Below are 16,378 nucleotides of genomic sequence, written 5' to 3'. Positions count from 1 at the left end.
TGTGTGTGCGCGTGTGTATGTGTGGAAGTTGGTGGCTTCGGCCAACAGCTATGTAGCTACTCTGCTGTGTGGGAGGTTGGAAGGTAAAATCCATGGCGATGAACTGTATTTCGCATTAGAGATAAGAGAGTAGCTCATAAACTTGGACGGTGATGTGGCGGTCAAACCTGCCCGACGTGCCAACGTTTCGCAAAACCGTCAAAGCGGTTTGAGGGACTAAACTTGTACGGTTTGAAAAGACGAGGGTCTAAGATTTGTTGATTTTGAAGTGGAGGGACTGTTTCTACGCTATCCGGAGAGTCGAGGCACGAAAAATATATTTTTCCCTGTAGAAAGAGAACTATTAGTTGTTCCATTAAAACTTAGTTTTTGTTTTGTTTCTGATGAAGAACTTATCCATAATTTAGTTGGATAATCCAAACAAGTTTTTAGGCTGTTATAACAGATCTTAAGTTTAAATAGGACCGATTGTCTAGAAACTAGTTGCTACCCAAACAACATGTAAAGCGAACCAACCTGTGGTTGAATGATTAGAGAGACCGTGGTATACCAGCCCACCAGGGTTCAAGTTCTGGTGCTCGAATTTATTTCTGAATTTATTTCAGGATTTCTGGCGATGCGCATTCGGTGGAAGGAGACGTTCTCGTCGACGACGAGGTGCCTACGGTGACTTCGTAAATTTCAAGATGATATGCCGGCTCAGTTTTTCGGAGATGCTCATAGGGATAGAGTGTGTGTGTTCATAGGGGTGAATGTATGCACGTGTATATAAGCACTTGTGTTTGTATTGTGTTCAAATAAAAAATCTGTAAAGAAATACTCTGCACTGTCTGTGAATCGTGCATGAATGGCTGGCTCCCCTTGTGAGTGCATCATTACCGCCACATGCCCGCATGTTGTAGACTGTAGTTAGGCACGAGTAATGAGATTGACACAAAGATTAGTGATTACACGGTTGAAAGCGGCAGCCATGCACGTAATAAAAACGAGCTTAATTATGCCTCTGTCTGTTCCTTTGCAGTGAATCCACATAAAGTTGAACAGCTCCGGGATCGAGCAAAAGAGGAAACCAAAATGCTCTCCAAATCCTGGACACTAAGATACGGCTGGGCCCGCATGAGCGGCTCGGAGAGCTTTGAATTAATTTTTGCGGAGCAAGAGGTGAGATCCATATGATTACTGGAGTATAGTAGTGATCACTACTAGTAGAACAGCCACAGCAAAGAGGGCATTACCAGAAGTTTAAAGAAAACAAATACTCCTGCTCCTGCCATGCCATGCACGGTGGCACAGTTTCATGTAGTACAAGAATCAAAGAAGCAGCTCCCTAGGGGCTGGATTTGCTTGATGCGCTGCAGGTCTGAGCTCTGACGACAGACTGAAACGGGAACTTTGAGCAGGAGTATATATACAAGATCTGCTGGATCCAAACTATCGGTGTACGCGTGCAAACTTTGAAATTTCGTTTTGGTTTTGTCTGCACCGGCTTGGGTTTAATCTATGTTCTGATGGTATTTTTTCTATTTGTATATTGTGATGGTCTGTTGTTAGAGAGGGTATTTCCAGGGACGGAGACAAGGGGGGACGAGGGGGGGCTAGACCCCCCCCAACGAAGTTGTTCTCCTCAATAGCGATTAGTTAGATCCGTTTATTAGCAGGCCTTTTGACTTGATTCGCCCCCCCTGTCCACTTGTCTCGTGTAACACCGTGAAACCCCTCGGGCAGCCCATGTACAAGAAACAACAGATCACAACCCAGCAAAAAAAAGGCCCACCATCGAGGTCAAAGAAAACAGAGCCCACCGGTCAAGGGCTTGCGACCAGGAGCACCAACGCAGTCTGCTACAATCCTGGCGATCGACACGATTTTATATCGCTCCAACAGAACGCACGCAGATTGCGGCTCGTGCGATCTTTCCATCTGTCGTCGCCTCCAATCTCCGCCTACCCGCAAGATTAGCTTCAGTCTCCAAGCGAAGATCATAGGGGGGTTGATCGAGATCCGCCACGGCTGATTACCTGCACGGTTAGTCCCTTACTTCATCTCCTGATCTTTAATCTGCTCTAATTTGTGTGGTTGTTCCATAAAAAACCTACGAACATGAGAAGTTAATTACAGTAGGAAATATTGGCTGTTGTGTGTAGATACGAAGAGGAAGAGAAGAATGGAAAACGTTTCCTAGGGCACTTGCTTCCAACCGTTCAAGCCTAGCAATCCCAATTGATCATTTCCTCAGCAACCATAAAGGAGATTAGGAGAAACACCACCACCATGAGCGACCACGGAGGAGATGATGCACGGAATCTGACATCCTCTTTGCGTGTATGGTACGTCCACTCTCATAATTAATATCAGCTTCAAATATCTGATTTTTGTGGGTTAAAACGAATGATTGTTAATTGATCGACATGAAAACTGAATTTGGAATCAATAGATAGATATTGTATTGTCTACCAAATTCGTAATGCAATCAATTTGGAAACTAAATTTGTCTTGCCAAAAATGCACATTTTAATAGTTTTTTGTAGTGTTCACACTAATGAAAACACTAGTTCAGGCTTAGGTTTTTGCAAGGAATTTTTTTTATGGTTAACCGATGCCCAACTGCCTATAAGAGCTCAAGTCTGCAACTCGCCCCCCCTATACAAAATTCCTGGCTCCGTCCCTGGGTATTTCCTCAAAGAGGAGAGTGGAGTTGTCACTGCGTACTTGTGGTGTTTTTACATGCAGTGGCCTAGCGAGGAATAAATGATGGGTGTGCACACTCCAATACAATTGATTGGGCTATTGACTGTCATGATTGGGGGCCATTTAAAAGGATTAATTGGCAGAATTCCTATACGGTAAAAAGTATACCTCAAAATTCTGGGTGTGCCACGGCACACCCGACACATGTGCTGGCTACGCAACTGCTTACATGTTCGACAGTGGTGTCAACCAATGATTGTTGTGTGAGCCTCTCAGGAGCTTATTTTTTTAATCATCTCAGAACCTCCTATTCTACATTGAAATCATGCAATTATTGCTAAAACATTCATATCGTCAGCCCAAGGAGCTATGGTTCGCTTAGCTTGGCTCCCTGCCCCACTCGCTCGCCTAGTTCGTTTTCGCTCGTTCCACACGCTAGATCATAAAAAGGCAGCTACCCTAAAAACATGCGTTAAACCAAAATATGTTCACATATATTTTTACAAAAAATCTTGAATTTGAAACTTTTGTAAATTAAAAACCACTATTTTTTAAAAAGACATAGATTTCAGAAAAGTAATTTTGAAATAAACTTAGCAAATTTTAAAATGTATGCAAACCTAAAATTATTCACGAATGATTTTTGCGCTGATAAACATGATCCACTTGAAAAGAAAATACCCCAGCTCTCCGAGGGCTTCAAATCCTGGGAGCTTAGTAACTTATTACTTAGTAGATATTATAGGAATAGAAAAATCATAAAAAAATGAGGTGACACGGGCCGGTGATAGATCTACGGCAACCCCCACCACCCCACCCTCGCGTTGAATCCTTTGAGGCGACTCGGGGGTTACCCTAGCTGCCGCCGCCCTCCTCCCTCCCCTTCCCTACCCTCCGCCGACGCTAGAGGTGTCCTCCGTCGTGCGCGCGCGACACCAATGAAGGTGGCGGTGGGGATCCGACGGCTCCACCATGTGTGGAGGGCCTCGGCAGTCGGGGCGGCGGCCCCGGGCGGTGCGTGCGGTGTGGCCCCTGCGGCGGGTCACGCCCGCAGGTGCTGGTGAGCCGTCTACCCTCGGTCGTGTGGGTGACGACGTGACAGTGTGGCAGTTTGCTAGTGTGGCAGTGTTCCCCGCAGGCCTGCCGACGTTCATGTGAAGCTGCTCCTCCCTCTCGCCTCGATCTACTCCTTCCCTCGCCGGATCCGGGCTCTGGTGGCACTAGCCGCTGACTCCGGGTGCTGGATGCGGGATGCTGGTTGGGTGGGTGTAGATCTGAGGGAAACCCTTGGGCAACACGGCGACCACATCAAAGTCGACGCCTTGGTGAGGATCCACACCCTTTCATCCCCTTCCGCGCGTCGTGGTGAAAGACAAGGTCCCCTTTTTCGGGCGGTGACGGCGCAGTTGTTTCGTGTTCCTTCTTGGAGGTTCCGTCCGGGGATCGCAAGCGTGGCGAGTGAGCGGTGGTGGGTGTGGAGGTGGCGAGCGCTAGCTTGGTCTTTGTCTTCGACATCTTTTCATGGGCTGCTAGTAGGGAGGGTCCCTGCCAAGGTCGCCGGCGGATCGACGCCCTCGGTCTTGGGTGAGAGGGTATCAGGTTCCCCTCTGTGGCGACAACGGTACGCCAGTTTGGTGGGAGCTCTATTCTCCGATGAGTCCTGCTATTGGCCTCTGTTTGGTGCTATCTCTTCGTGTAAGTCCCGATGCTTCTCTAACTTCGGTCGACAGCTCATGTCCGATTATGTGACTGAGTCGGAGATGACGAGGGTGCTCCTGAGTATTGTGGTCTGGGCTTGCAGGTTCTGTTCCAGTTTCTTTCTCATTAGCAACTTGGGTGCCAGCTATCTGGGTTGTAGGGAGAAACAATCTATTGTCTGCCGGTGCGGCACCCTCCGAACCAGGGTGAGTGGGTAGGGGCCTTCTGCGGCGACAGATCCAGATGGTGGTCATGTCCATGTTTTGGTCATTCGAGGGTGGCTGCGACATCAATTCAAGCGCGACGGTGCATTCCTTGCTAGTCCTTAGTATGTTATGCTAGTGTAGGTTGTACCATAGGGCGATGGCCATGGTGTAACGATGCTTCTGATTGCTTATGGCAAGGCCTTCGAGCTGTTCATTAGTGCACCTTGTATCAGCCGTGTGGTTTTTCCTTTTTTCTGTTTCGTGCTTGTAAGTTGTTGGCAGTTGTAATCCTGGCCGATTGATGGCTTTGTTAATTCAAAGTCGGGTTCGACTTGACACTACTAGGGAAAACCTTATACACAGAACTTTAGCTGTAGCGCGTGTTAAAAAAGCACACTGGTGCTAAGTAGCAGTAGCGCGCTGTTGTAAACAGCGCTGCAGATACAGTTGTATCAGTAGCGTGCCTGAAGATAAATGCGCTACTACTAAAATTTCCACGGCTTACCCGATAGGCTACACATAGTAGTAGCAATATACGTCGAACCGCGCTACCGCTACTTGCTTTGTAGCAGCGCGTTTATGCTGAAAGGCGCTACTGCTAAAGGAAATAAAATTAAATGGAAAACAAATAGAAAAGTAAATGAAAATGAAAGAAATAGAAAAAGGTGAAAGGAAGAAAATAAAATGTAAAGAAAAATAGATGAAAAAGAGGAAAAAGAGAAAGGAATAGCAGTAGCGCGTATCTAGGAACGCGCTGTAGCTAGCTTAGCAGCAGCGCACTTCCTGGAACGCGCTACTGCTACTTCTGACTTAACCGCGCGGTTCGTTCTTCCCCACGACCACTTCCCCCAAATCCAACTCCTCCGCTGTTGCCGCCGCCGTCGCCCGTCGCCGCCGCGCGCTCTCCCGTTGCTCTCCGCACACCCTCGATGCCGCCCCCGACCCCGGATTCGACGCCGCCCCCGACCTCGACGCTGCCCCTACCCCGACCTCGACGCCGCGCGCCCGAGCCCCGATCCCGACCTCGACGCTGCCTGCCCCTCCCTCACCGCAGGCACCCGAGGTGAGCACGCCTGCTCCTCCCCCTCCCCTACCTCTGCCTAGGGTTCTTCAAATTTTAGTTGCATCAAATTAGTTAGGGTTCATCTATGGGTGGAAAAATCGGATGCGGATGTTATCGGATACGGATGCGGCTCGGATGTTTTCTTAGATGATGAATAAACACTATTGTAATGCATAATAAAACGAGTAAAATTTGACCACTTATTTCACTTTTAAGTTGGATAACTGGAATATCCGCTACCACTTTCCACCCCTAGGTTCATCAAATTAGATGGTAATTAGGGCAGTAGTTCCTAGGTACTAATTAGTTAGTAAGAACTAGGTACTAATTAGGTACTAGTTTATTTTTATTTCTAATAAGTTTATTTTTAGTAAGAACTAGTTGAATTAATAGAACTAGTTGAACATGTCACATTTGTTGTTATTTTTTTAGTTAAAGCAATTATTCCCGCATTCACGTCGACGATGCCTATCCCGCATCCTCGTCGTCGTCGACTCGGCAGAGGACACCTGCTTGACCAGATGGGCCATGTCCGGGACTAGGCTCCGCCGGGCTGGTACTGGGAGGCGCTACCTACCGGGGGCACAACTTGGTGAGGAGTCAGCCCGTCGTTGACCCGAACCTTCTTTGGTGGCGGTCGCGTATGCCAGTGACGGTCCAGAGGCTCGAGGACCCCGCGGAGGTGGTACGTCACCGTGTCAGGGAGGAGAACGCGCACGTCCGTCGCTACTTGTTTGCGTTGGAGCACAGGTTCTCCAATACCTGGCAGGTTGTCCAGGGATCTCACTGGAGCTATGATCATGTGATGGTTCCTTCTCTTTGGGTGTCCACCGCACGCGCCGATACCCATCGTGCGCTAGGGTTTTAGTTGTATTAGTGATGTTATATGTGTGATACTATTCGGGATGTATTAGTGATAATATTCGACAATGTACGGATGCATGAGATGATTTACTTTTGCTTATTGAATGCAAGCTAATTTGAATACTTATTTATTTTACGATTTGGTTTTGCTTATTGAATGCTCATGTCAATATGAGTCCTATAAGATATTTTGAAATGTATATCTTGTGTTGCTCAAATAGGATATGTGCTTGCCCAAGTGGCCGGTCATGTTTGCAGGTTATACAGCCCAAAAGCCCACTCCAGCCATTGCCTGCATTGAAGCAGCGTCGGTCCGCCTGCCCCGGCTATTTAAGCCAGCAGATCGCGAACGTAAACCCTACACCAGCACACTGTCACCTCTCTTCTTCGCTCCTATCCCAAATTTTCACACTCTCACCCCGGCTGCCGCTATGGGCATATCTGATGCCTCAAAGTGCACTACTACATATCAAAATACTTCTGATCCCTCATCACTCACCCGCAAGAGTGCATCGGGCAGAGATAAGCCTCATCCTTGACCAACCACAAGATGTGTGTCATTGGTGACTGTTTTGGATGAGTCATCATTGACCGGCCAATTGGCGACACCTCATCATTGGCCGATCATTCCATATGAAGGTGGGTGTTGTTCCCACACTTTAAGAATTTTCCTACCCAGCCCACAATTCCTAAAATGATCTAACCAACCAATTTTATGTCTGATGACCAACAGCCCACCACTAGTAAAGCGAGCTGCTATACAAACGGTTTTTAACCCCTTTCCGCGACGGCATTCTGTACTAGCTATATGTTGTTTTAAGGTAGAACAATATTTTAACATCACAGTACAATAGCTAAGTCGATGACGGAGAACAATATTAGCTAGTTTCATCCCATATCAGGCACCACTGATGAAGGAGAATAATATTGTTCTACCTTAAAACAGCATATAGCTAGTTCACCTTCATAAGAACAATATTAGAACAATATATTCAATTCCCTAATCGAGATCATCCAGGCTCGTCTTATCCACCTCTGCTTTCAGTTTAATAAGAACCTGTTTTGCACCGACCAACTGGGAAAGTGCCTCCTCCTTCGCCAACACCATCTTAGCAAAGTCCAATTTAGAAAATATGAACTCATTCTCCATCTTCCTCTTTTTTCCCGCATCTTGAAATATTCTTCAGCGTTGACAACACTTTCTCTAAGCCTACCTCTATTCTCTTCCTCATACATGCTCCAGAGCTTTGCTAGGCACATCTTCAAAGACTCTGGCCACTCTTCATCAACCCACTCCAGGTAAGAACACTTTCGTTCATCCTATAATATTTAAATCTAGATCAGTAACAATCGTAGGAGAAATGGGATTCTAGCAACATAGAAAATCACCAAATACATATTTTGAAAAACTAAAGAAACATATTAATTGTGACATATCTTCTCAAGAAGATCAATGTGCGAATGAATGAATTGCTACTGAGACAACAACCAAATTCTGAAACATCAGAAGCTATAAACATCAACGCTACAAGTTCTTAGTCATGTACTATAAATAAAAAATTGAACATTTTGTGAGGAAGCTAAATATAATTGCAACAGCATAGCGACAATGTTTGGATGACATCAAACGGATACTAACAGGTGTGTACATGCACAAATTTAGTAACATAGAACTAATAGCACGAAGGCATTCCACTATGTATGCCAAAACCGGTGTCAAGACAACTGTTGCTATATTTGGCACCGATGTCGGTGCAACAAACCCTGGGTCCGTTGCCCAGACCGTGCACATGCCCAAGATCGAGGTTAAAACTAGACCAATCACAAAGGAATCAGCTCTTTAAAGAATCAGAGTGCAGATCAAGAACACCAAGTCAAGTTAAAGAAGCAAGATACCACTAAGGGGAGACCTCCCTTGCCGGGCAGGCGAGCCTGGCAAGGTCAAGGTTACCCCAGAAGCAAGCCTCAAGACTGTCCTGGTAGGCCTGTCGGGGCTTACAGATGCAAACTACCCCGCCAAGGCTCCACCGCACCACCTCACAGCGACGCAAGTCATCAATCAGTGCGGTGTCAAGCCTTCAAGTGACTAAGTGGCTATTCTCCCGTCTAGCAACGAGTCACGCAGACAGGAGCGAAGGTGGCCGAACAGCCCGGTAAGGCGTGCCGGGCAAGCCTTGATGTGACACTAAGTGGCGCATTTAATGCGCTATGTCCTGTATGCAGAGTTAGGTATGATAGCACTATTTTCTATCTAATCAGTGCATAATGACTGATTTGCCTTTGTGGTGACCCCTTGATCTATAAAAGGAGGCCCGTGGCAACCATAGAAAGGATTCAGACCCTTGTACACTCATACGCGCGTAGCTGCTCTTGTCCCGAGGCAACCCTGCCGGGATAGAACGCTGCGTTTCCACCACAATCCACCAAAGCAGGAGTAGGGTTTTGCGCCTCACGGCGGCCCGAACCTAGGTAAAATTGCACGTGTGATCTCTGCCGTGCTGCGCGGCGTTCTCCGCTATTTGTGCAATGTGCTCATCCCCCTGCGGAACCACAAGGGGCTCATGGCCCCATAGGTGGTCGTGGTTTCCCACGACATCTCGGGCGCGCTAGGTAGGGCGATGCGCTTGCACGAACCGGAGAAGTGTATGCAACACGTCATCTTCATCGTCAATTTCTTCATCAACGGCTCCATCATTCATGGCGCCCAAGAAGAAACCCAGTGCCGCTGCCCAGCCATCCTCGTCGAAGGCCCCACTGCGTGCGACCACCGATGCCGCGGGGCTACGAGGACGCCTGGGGACATGGACACTGCGAGGGATGTGGTCGACGCAGGCGACGTCGTCACCACCTCCCCTGTGGCCGAAACAGGAGCAGGAGGCACCGGAGAAGGACAACACCAACAGTATCCCAGCGCCCACGCTCCAGGGGGTACGGTTGGAGAGATCATTCCGTCTGCACCTCTCCGCCCGGCCGAAGGGCACAGCCACAGTGGCGGCACTCGCTCTAGGTCGAATCGCAATCCTCCAGTCGCCCCCGCTGCGGGCGCGATCACGGGACATGTGCCACCCCCAGAGCAAGCCGACCCAACCAATGCACCAAACGGAGCCGCCGGTCCACAAGCGCCTGCACCTCGTCACCACGCCATCTTGGCGACTGGCTCACGGTGATGAGAGCATGGCGCAACCACTGTCGGCACCATCAGGAGCCGAGTGACGTTACGATCTTCATCGACATCCATGCCAAGCACCGCTTCAGAGGCCATGGCGCGGGTCCAGCTGTTGTTGAGATTTTCTCCTGGAGCCGATCAGATGGATTTGTGGAGAGTCGCCATTCAGAGCATGATTGGTTTTGCCGAGATGGGAGGACCGCAGCGAGCTGACCCCCACGGCCTCCCCAGGCGACAACTACGACCCACACAGCTGGTCGTGCAGAAGGAGCCACACCTATGGTGCAGTCTCCTCCGCGGCAGCCAGCACGGCAGCCATGTGACGAAGAACCCGACGACGTCTCGAAGGCTTTGTCCGACCCTCAAGCGCGTCAAGGCCAACGACGAGTCCTGGAAGATAGGCATAGGGAAGGCGCGCGTGTCACCATCGAGCGACGCCGCGATGCCCACCGCGAGTCCGACAGGCGCGATGGCCCCAACGTCGATGAGCCTGCACTTGCCGAAGGCAGGTACCTACCTTTCAAGGCTGGGTGCCCGGCCATGACCCGTGACTTGCGACAAGTCTGTTGGCCATCCACTCGCATGTTGAAGCCAGAGATACCAGAGAAGCATGATGGGAGACTGAACTCGACAGAGTTCTTCAGCATCTACACCATCGCTGTTCAAGCTGCCGCGAGAAGAGATGAGAAAGTATTTGCTAACTACTTCCCTTTGGCACTCAAGAAAAATGTCAGGTCTTGGCTGATGCACCTGCCAGAGAACTCCATTTCGGCCCGGTCTAACCTGTGCCATGAGTTCATTGGCGCCTTCACGGGCGGCCATCAAGAACCAGGGCAACCCAGCGACTTACAGCTCTGAAAGTGCGTTGTATCAACTAGAGGGGGGTGAATAGGCGATTTTTATGAATTCTTCACTGAGGAATTTGCGGGTGAGGAAATTCCTTAGCGAAGAACTACTTGCAGCAGAATAAGTACACAAAAGTAAACATAACAGAACACAAGCATGGTCATCATGATGAAATAAAGACAAGCACATAGTACAGAAAGCGTAACCACAGGATAACAAATGATGAAGACAAACAGACTGAAGAAATTGAATAGAGGAATTGAGAAAGTCTTCAGTCAAAGTCTTCAAACACAGATATGAACAAGGCACAACACAGTTATGAGGAAATGAAAGAGTTGAGGAAATAGAACCAGTAAGCTTGGTGAAGACAATGATTTGGTAGACCAGTTCCAACTGCTATCTCAGTTGTACGTCTGGTTGGAGCGGCTAGGTATTTAAACCTGAGGACACACAGTCCCGGACACATAGTCCTCACCGTATTCTCCTTGAGCTAAGGTCACACAGACCTCGCCCAATCTCTTGTGGTAAGTCTTCAGGTGACTTCCAAACCTTCACAGACTCGGTCACTCGGTGATGCATAATTCCTCTTGGATGCTCTAAACCATGACGCCTAACCGTCTGGAAGAAGCACAGTCTTCAAAGGTAACAAGCGTCGGATCTACGCAAGATCAATCTCTTCAGTGATGCTCAATCACATTGGGTTTGTAGGTGTTTGGGTTTGGGTTTTCCTCACTTGATGATTTTCGCTCAAAGTCCTCGGAGGATGGGATGCTCTCAAATGACAAGTGTCAGTTTCTCTCGGAGCAGCCAACCAGCTAGTGGTTGTAGGGGGCGGCTAATTATAGCCTAGGGAGCAGTCCGACATGATAAGACATAAATGCCCTTCAATGATATGACCGTTAGGTGGGTAGATATTTTGGGACAGCTGGCACAAGGCACATCAACGGTCGGAAATTTGAGTATCAAATTCCTCAGGGCAATCATATTCCTCGCTGTGTCGGCAATCTGCACTGGCGAATTCCTAACTCCTCAGTCGAAACAAATTCCTCAGAGACCAGAACAAATTAGTCTCTGTCACTGAAGAATATGACTGAACTGTATGAGATTTCCAATGGCTTCACTCGAAGGGATTGGTAGGTGTAGGATTTTGAGTTGAGCATCACTTGGAAAAAATTTCTTAGTATTTCCTCGACCACCTTTAACAGTACGGTGTTTCCTATGACTCAAGAAAGAGAAAATGAAGCTACGAAAACAAAAGTCTTCACGCTTCATGTTCCTCAAATGGATACCTAGTCTTCAAGGTCACACCAATTTCTTCACTTTCAAATTCTTCCGAAATCCGAAGTCTTCAGTCGAAGAACTTCATTTTTAGGGGTCGACTTTCTCTGTAAATATCAAACTCCTCATAGACTTATAGACCTGTGTACACTCATAAACACATTAGTCCCTTAACCTATAAGTCTTCAATACACCAAAATCACTAAGGGGCACTAGATGCACTTACAATCTCCCCCTTTTTGGTGATTGATGACAATATAGGTTAAGTTTTCAACGGGGATAAACATATGAAGTGTAAATACTGAGATTGAGGAATTTGATTGCAAGATATAGAAGAACTCCCCTGAAGATGTGCATAGTGAGGAATTTGCTTTTGAAGCAATGCACACTTGACGAGTAGAATCAAGGAGATCTCCCCCTATATCTTGTAATTCATACACGCATTTGACATATAGTATGAAGAATTTGAAATGCATGATGAAATATGGTGGCTGAAGTAATTCAGCATGCGTGCATTAACATTAACGAGGAATAAGCATGCAGAAAAACACAGCAAAAGTATCAGGCCACCATATAGTTTAAGTTTACAACTCGATCTAGCAAAATCATCAGAAGAACGAGAGTTGTAACTTCGCAAAAAAAAAAACGCCCATATAAGATAGACCCGCTTGAAGACTAACTCAAATTTCTCCCCCTTTGTCATCGAATGACCAAAAGGATCGAAAAATGAGGACTAACGTCCCTGAAGAATATCATGTTGATGAAGGAGCACCAGCGTTGTTGGGGCCGTTTGTTGTTGTAGGGCCTGCCGCAGTGTCGTCCAAGTCTTCATGCTCGTCGGTTTCGCGCGATGAAGAATATGAGCTGGCCACCAAGGAAGGAACCTTGACCTTCTTGTATTTCTTCGGTGGAGGTGCAGACCAGTCAAAGTCCTCCTTGAGACCCATTTGCTTCAGATCTTCTTCACCATATACATGTGACAGAATAGCCCAGGTGCGACCGAAGATTTCATGGAGGTAGTAATGGTTTTTCTTCATTGCATTATGTGTAGCAGTCATGTTGTGAAGAATGGAACCAAACTGACGCTTAACCCATTTATGGTTTTGATCCACCTTCTGGTGAATACTAAGAAGCATCTCACGGTCAGTCCTCACTCTTGGAGCTGTGGCTTGAGGATTTGTCTTGGATGCATTAGCAGCAGAATCATGAATGGCAGAGTCATCATTGGTGGAATAAGATGCAGCTTTGCGAAACTGACCATCCAATGGATGAATGCCTTCATCAATAATAGCTGGTGCCTTGCCCTTCTCATCAGCTGAGGAATATGTCCACTTGAGGACTTTGATTGGGGGCAAGTAGCTGAGGTGATTTTGAAAATCAGCCTTGTAGTTGAGTGAAGACCTTGTTCTGAGGAATCTCATAATCCAAGGAGCATAAGGCTTCAACTCAAACGGAGAGAGTGCAACATTGGCCAGAGTCCTCATGAAGAAATCATGATAGTTACAGGGATGCCATGCGTGATGTTGAATAGCAGATTCTTCATGATGCCAACGACTTCTTCATCAGACGAGTCGTGGTCTTTGATCGGACTCATTGTCTTCGTCAGAATGCGATAGATAGTTCTTGGCACATAGAACAATTCCTTCACGAGGAATTTGGTCCTTGGGGCTTGACCGGGCTTCAGAGGCTTCATAAGTACTTGCATATAATGGGCAGTGAGTTCAGGCTCTTGGTACAGACAACGAGCACCTTCAAGGGGAGGACTAATTGGCAGGGCGTGAAGTAATACAGAGGCCGGTGCTTTGAACTGAGTTTTTTCGATCATCCAGTCCAAAACCCAAGAGTTCACATCGTCAGCATCTCCTGTGATGTGCAGCGTTGCGTAGAATTGAAGAATAAGTTCTTATTTCCAATCAACAATGTCAGAGCAAAAGTTGAGGAGGCCTGCGTCATGAAGCACACTAAGGACAGGGGTGAAGCAAGGAAGTGATTCCATGTCCACGTGAGGAATATGCTCGTGGTCGAAGACTTTATCCTTGTTGAAGAGCAGTGAAGAATAGAAGTTGGCCTAGCTGGCAGTCCAGAAGCGCTTCCTTCTAAGATGAGCAGAGTCATAAGGATTATAGTCAGTGAAGAACAAGTGCCCGCCGAAGAAGTCATGAGCCTTGAATTTCTGCTTCTTCGAGAATGGATCCTTTGGCTTGGGCTGAGGAGTATCAGTCAATTGCATTACTACCTCAGGAATTGCAATCTCAGGTTCCACAGGCTGAGGAATTTCAGCTTCTTCTTCAGTGGCAGCCTGGGTCTTCAATTCTTCATTTACATTTTCTTCAGCACTAGTGGCTGGAATCTCTTCATGTACAGAAGGAGTTGCACGAGGTTCTTCAGATCCCATTTGTACTTCAGTGTTGACAGGGGACTGAGGAATTTGTTGAAGTGGTGTGAACAGAGGAGAGTTGGGGTGCTGACTTTCCCAAAAGTCATCATTCAGCACTGGTGTTGTACACCCAATGTCCACATCTTCATCTTCTTCTTCAACGTCGGCCTCTTCAGCAGTGAACTGAGGCATGGGCGATGAGACTTGTGGGGTTGAAGGGATTGCATCCGCTTCAATTTCTTCATCCAGCTGCTCTGACGAAGCAGCAGAGGGAATGTCATAATCAGATTCACTTGGAATCACATATTCTTCATCAAAAGGAACAAGGTCCTTTGATGGCATGGAGAAGACTGGAACAACATCAATTGGATTTTCAAAAGAGCTGGTCAATGGCTTCATCTTCTTCGGAGCTGAAGAATCTGATGAAGTTGATGCCTTCCTTTTCTTCACTGCTGCACGCTTTGCAGCCTTGGTTTTCTTCACATCTGTTGCAGATGGACGGATCGAAGTTGGTGTAGGTGCAGGAGGAGCAGGGGAATTTGGTTCAAATTCTTCAAGCACAACTGATGCAGTTGCCCTGACTTCTTCAGTTTCTTCAGGCGCAACACTAGTGGTTGCCCTGGCAATCTCTTCAGCGGCTGGAATGCTGTCATCAGCCCTGGTACTATGAGTTTCTTCAGCAGCCTGATTGTCATCAGCGGTGCTAGCATTTTCTTCAGCCGGTTGAGCAGATGCTTTAGCCTGAGGATTTTCTTGTTGCGTTGGGGCTGCAACATTGGAAGTAAACTTTTTAGTTAAATTCACAAACCTGACTTTGGCTCCAAGCTAGTCAACACGGTATACATCAAATTCATCACTGAATTTCTTGATCTCAGATTGAATAGTGACAAGTTCTTCAGTTGTCATAGAGACAACGTTTTTCTTCAGGAAGCGCTCCTTCCTGTACTGCGCTTTCTTGATCTGCCTGGCCTTTTCAAATTTCCATTTTTGTTCTTGGATGAAGGCAGTCAGCATATGACTTTGACAGGAGTCAGCTTGAAATCAGGCATAGGAGTGTTGGGGTCCTTGTGCCAGAGATCAATGTAATCAACGATCAACTTTGGATCCAAAAGTAGAGGCACATTTCTGCCTTTGGCTCTAGCAGCCTTGAGCTGCCTGTCTTTGATGATTTTAGCAAGTTCCTCATCATCAGCTTCGTCTTCATCAGACGGCACTTGGAAAGCAACCTGCTTCTTATGAGGACTTGGGCGAGAGCCTCGTCCAGCAGTGGCCTTTGTCTTCAGTAGAGAGGGTCCAGTTGAAGAATTTGGTGCAGCTGAGGAGCTAGCAGAAGCTCCTGAGGCAATAGAGATGCCTGTTGTCCTTTGGCACGTGGCGAGATGCACGGGTGCTGAGGATTTGGACGAAGCAGCTGAGGACTTTGGCGGAGGAGCGGGAGCAGTTTGAGGAGTTGGCCGTGAGGGCTTTGAAGAATCTGGCCGTGAGGGCATTGCTGAGGAACTTGGTCGTGAGGGCATTGAGGGTGAAGCACTTGGCTTATGAGCAGGCTTCTTTGCCATGGCCTTCTTCGGCTTGCTTGCAGAGGCCTTAGCAGTGGCAGCAGCAGCAGAGTCTTCATTAAATTTCCTCACTGCTTCTCTTGCCTGTTTGGCCAGTTTGGCCTGGCGCTTGGCCTATTCGTCAGGATAGTCCTCACCGCGCTTGAGGCTGGTGGGATCTGCTACTTGGCCAGGTGCCAACGGAGGTCTTGGGCATGGAGGATTTAGAGCGAATTTCTTCATATACTTGGGAGTAACATACCTGTACTCCCTCCACTCCCTTGCCCATCTCGTCTATATTCTTTGGATGCTCACCTTGCGCTGATTTTTGTCCTCCTTGCCAAACCTGGCCTCATCAGGAGTGCAATAATCCTTGTATATGTCATCCGGGATCTCAAAGGCAGTATTGACCTCAGGCCTCTTTCCTCCTTTCTGTGGCTTCTTTCCATCAGCCATTTTCTTCAGCTGAGGAATATGAGCAACTGAATTTTCTTAAGATGTGTGCAACTTTTCTTCGAGGAACACTGCAAATGAGTTAAGTTGATGAGAACCTAGTGATTCAGCAGCAGACATGAGTACCTGCGAACAGAGTATAGTTGCGAGGAATTTGGAGAGGTCATATGCGTTCTCAGAAGGTTTTGATAAAATGGCACA

At 47.5% G+C, this 16,378-nt stretch overlaps 1 long non-coding RNA gene across 1 annotated transcript; it reads left to right on the top strand.

The window, feature by feature from the left end:
* The first annotated feature begins 1,569 nt into the window (after window positions 1-1,569).
* On the top strand, window positions 1,570-2,668 carry LOC123074487 (uncharacterized). The gene is made up of 3 exons (XR_006435985.1): window positions 1,570-2,025; window positions 2,145-2,327; window positions 2,558-2,668. It is a non-coding gene; the product is annotated as an uncharacterized lncRNA (long non-coding RNA).
* The last annotated feature ends 13,710 nt before the right edge of the window (window positions 2,669-16,378 follow it).

Source organism: Triticum aestivum, chromosome 3D (assembly GCF_018294505.1).
Source record: "Triticum aestivum cultivar Chinese Spring chromosome 3D, IWGSC CS RefSeq v2.1, whole genome shotgun sequence".
Classification (NCBI taxonomy): Eukaryota; Viridiplantae; Streptophyta; class Magnoliopsida; order Poales; family Poaceae; genus Triticum; species Triticum aestivum.
This window is presented reverse-complemented; position numbering and strand designations above follow the sequence as displayed.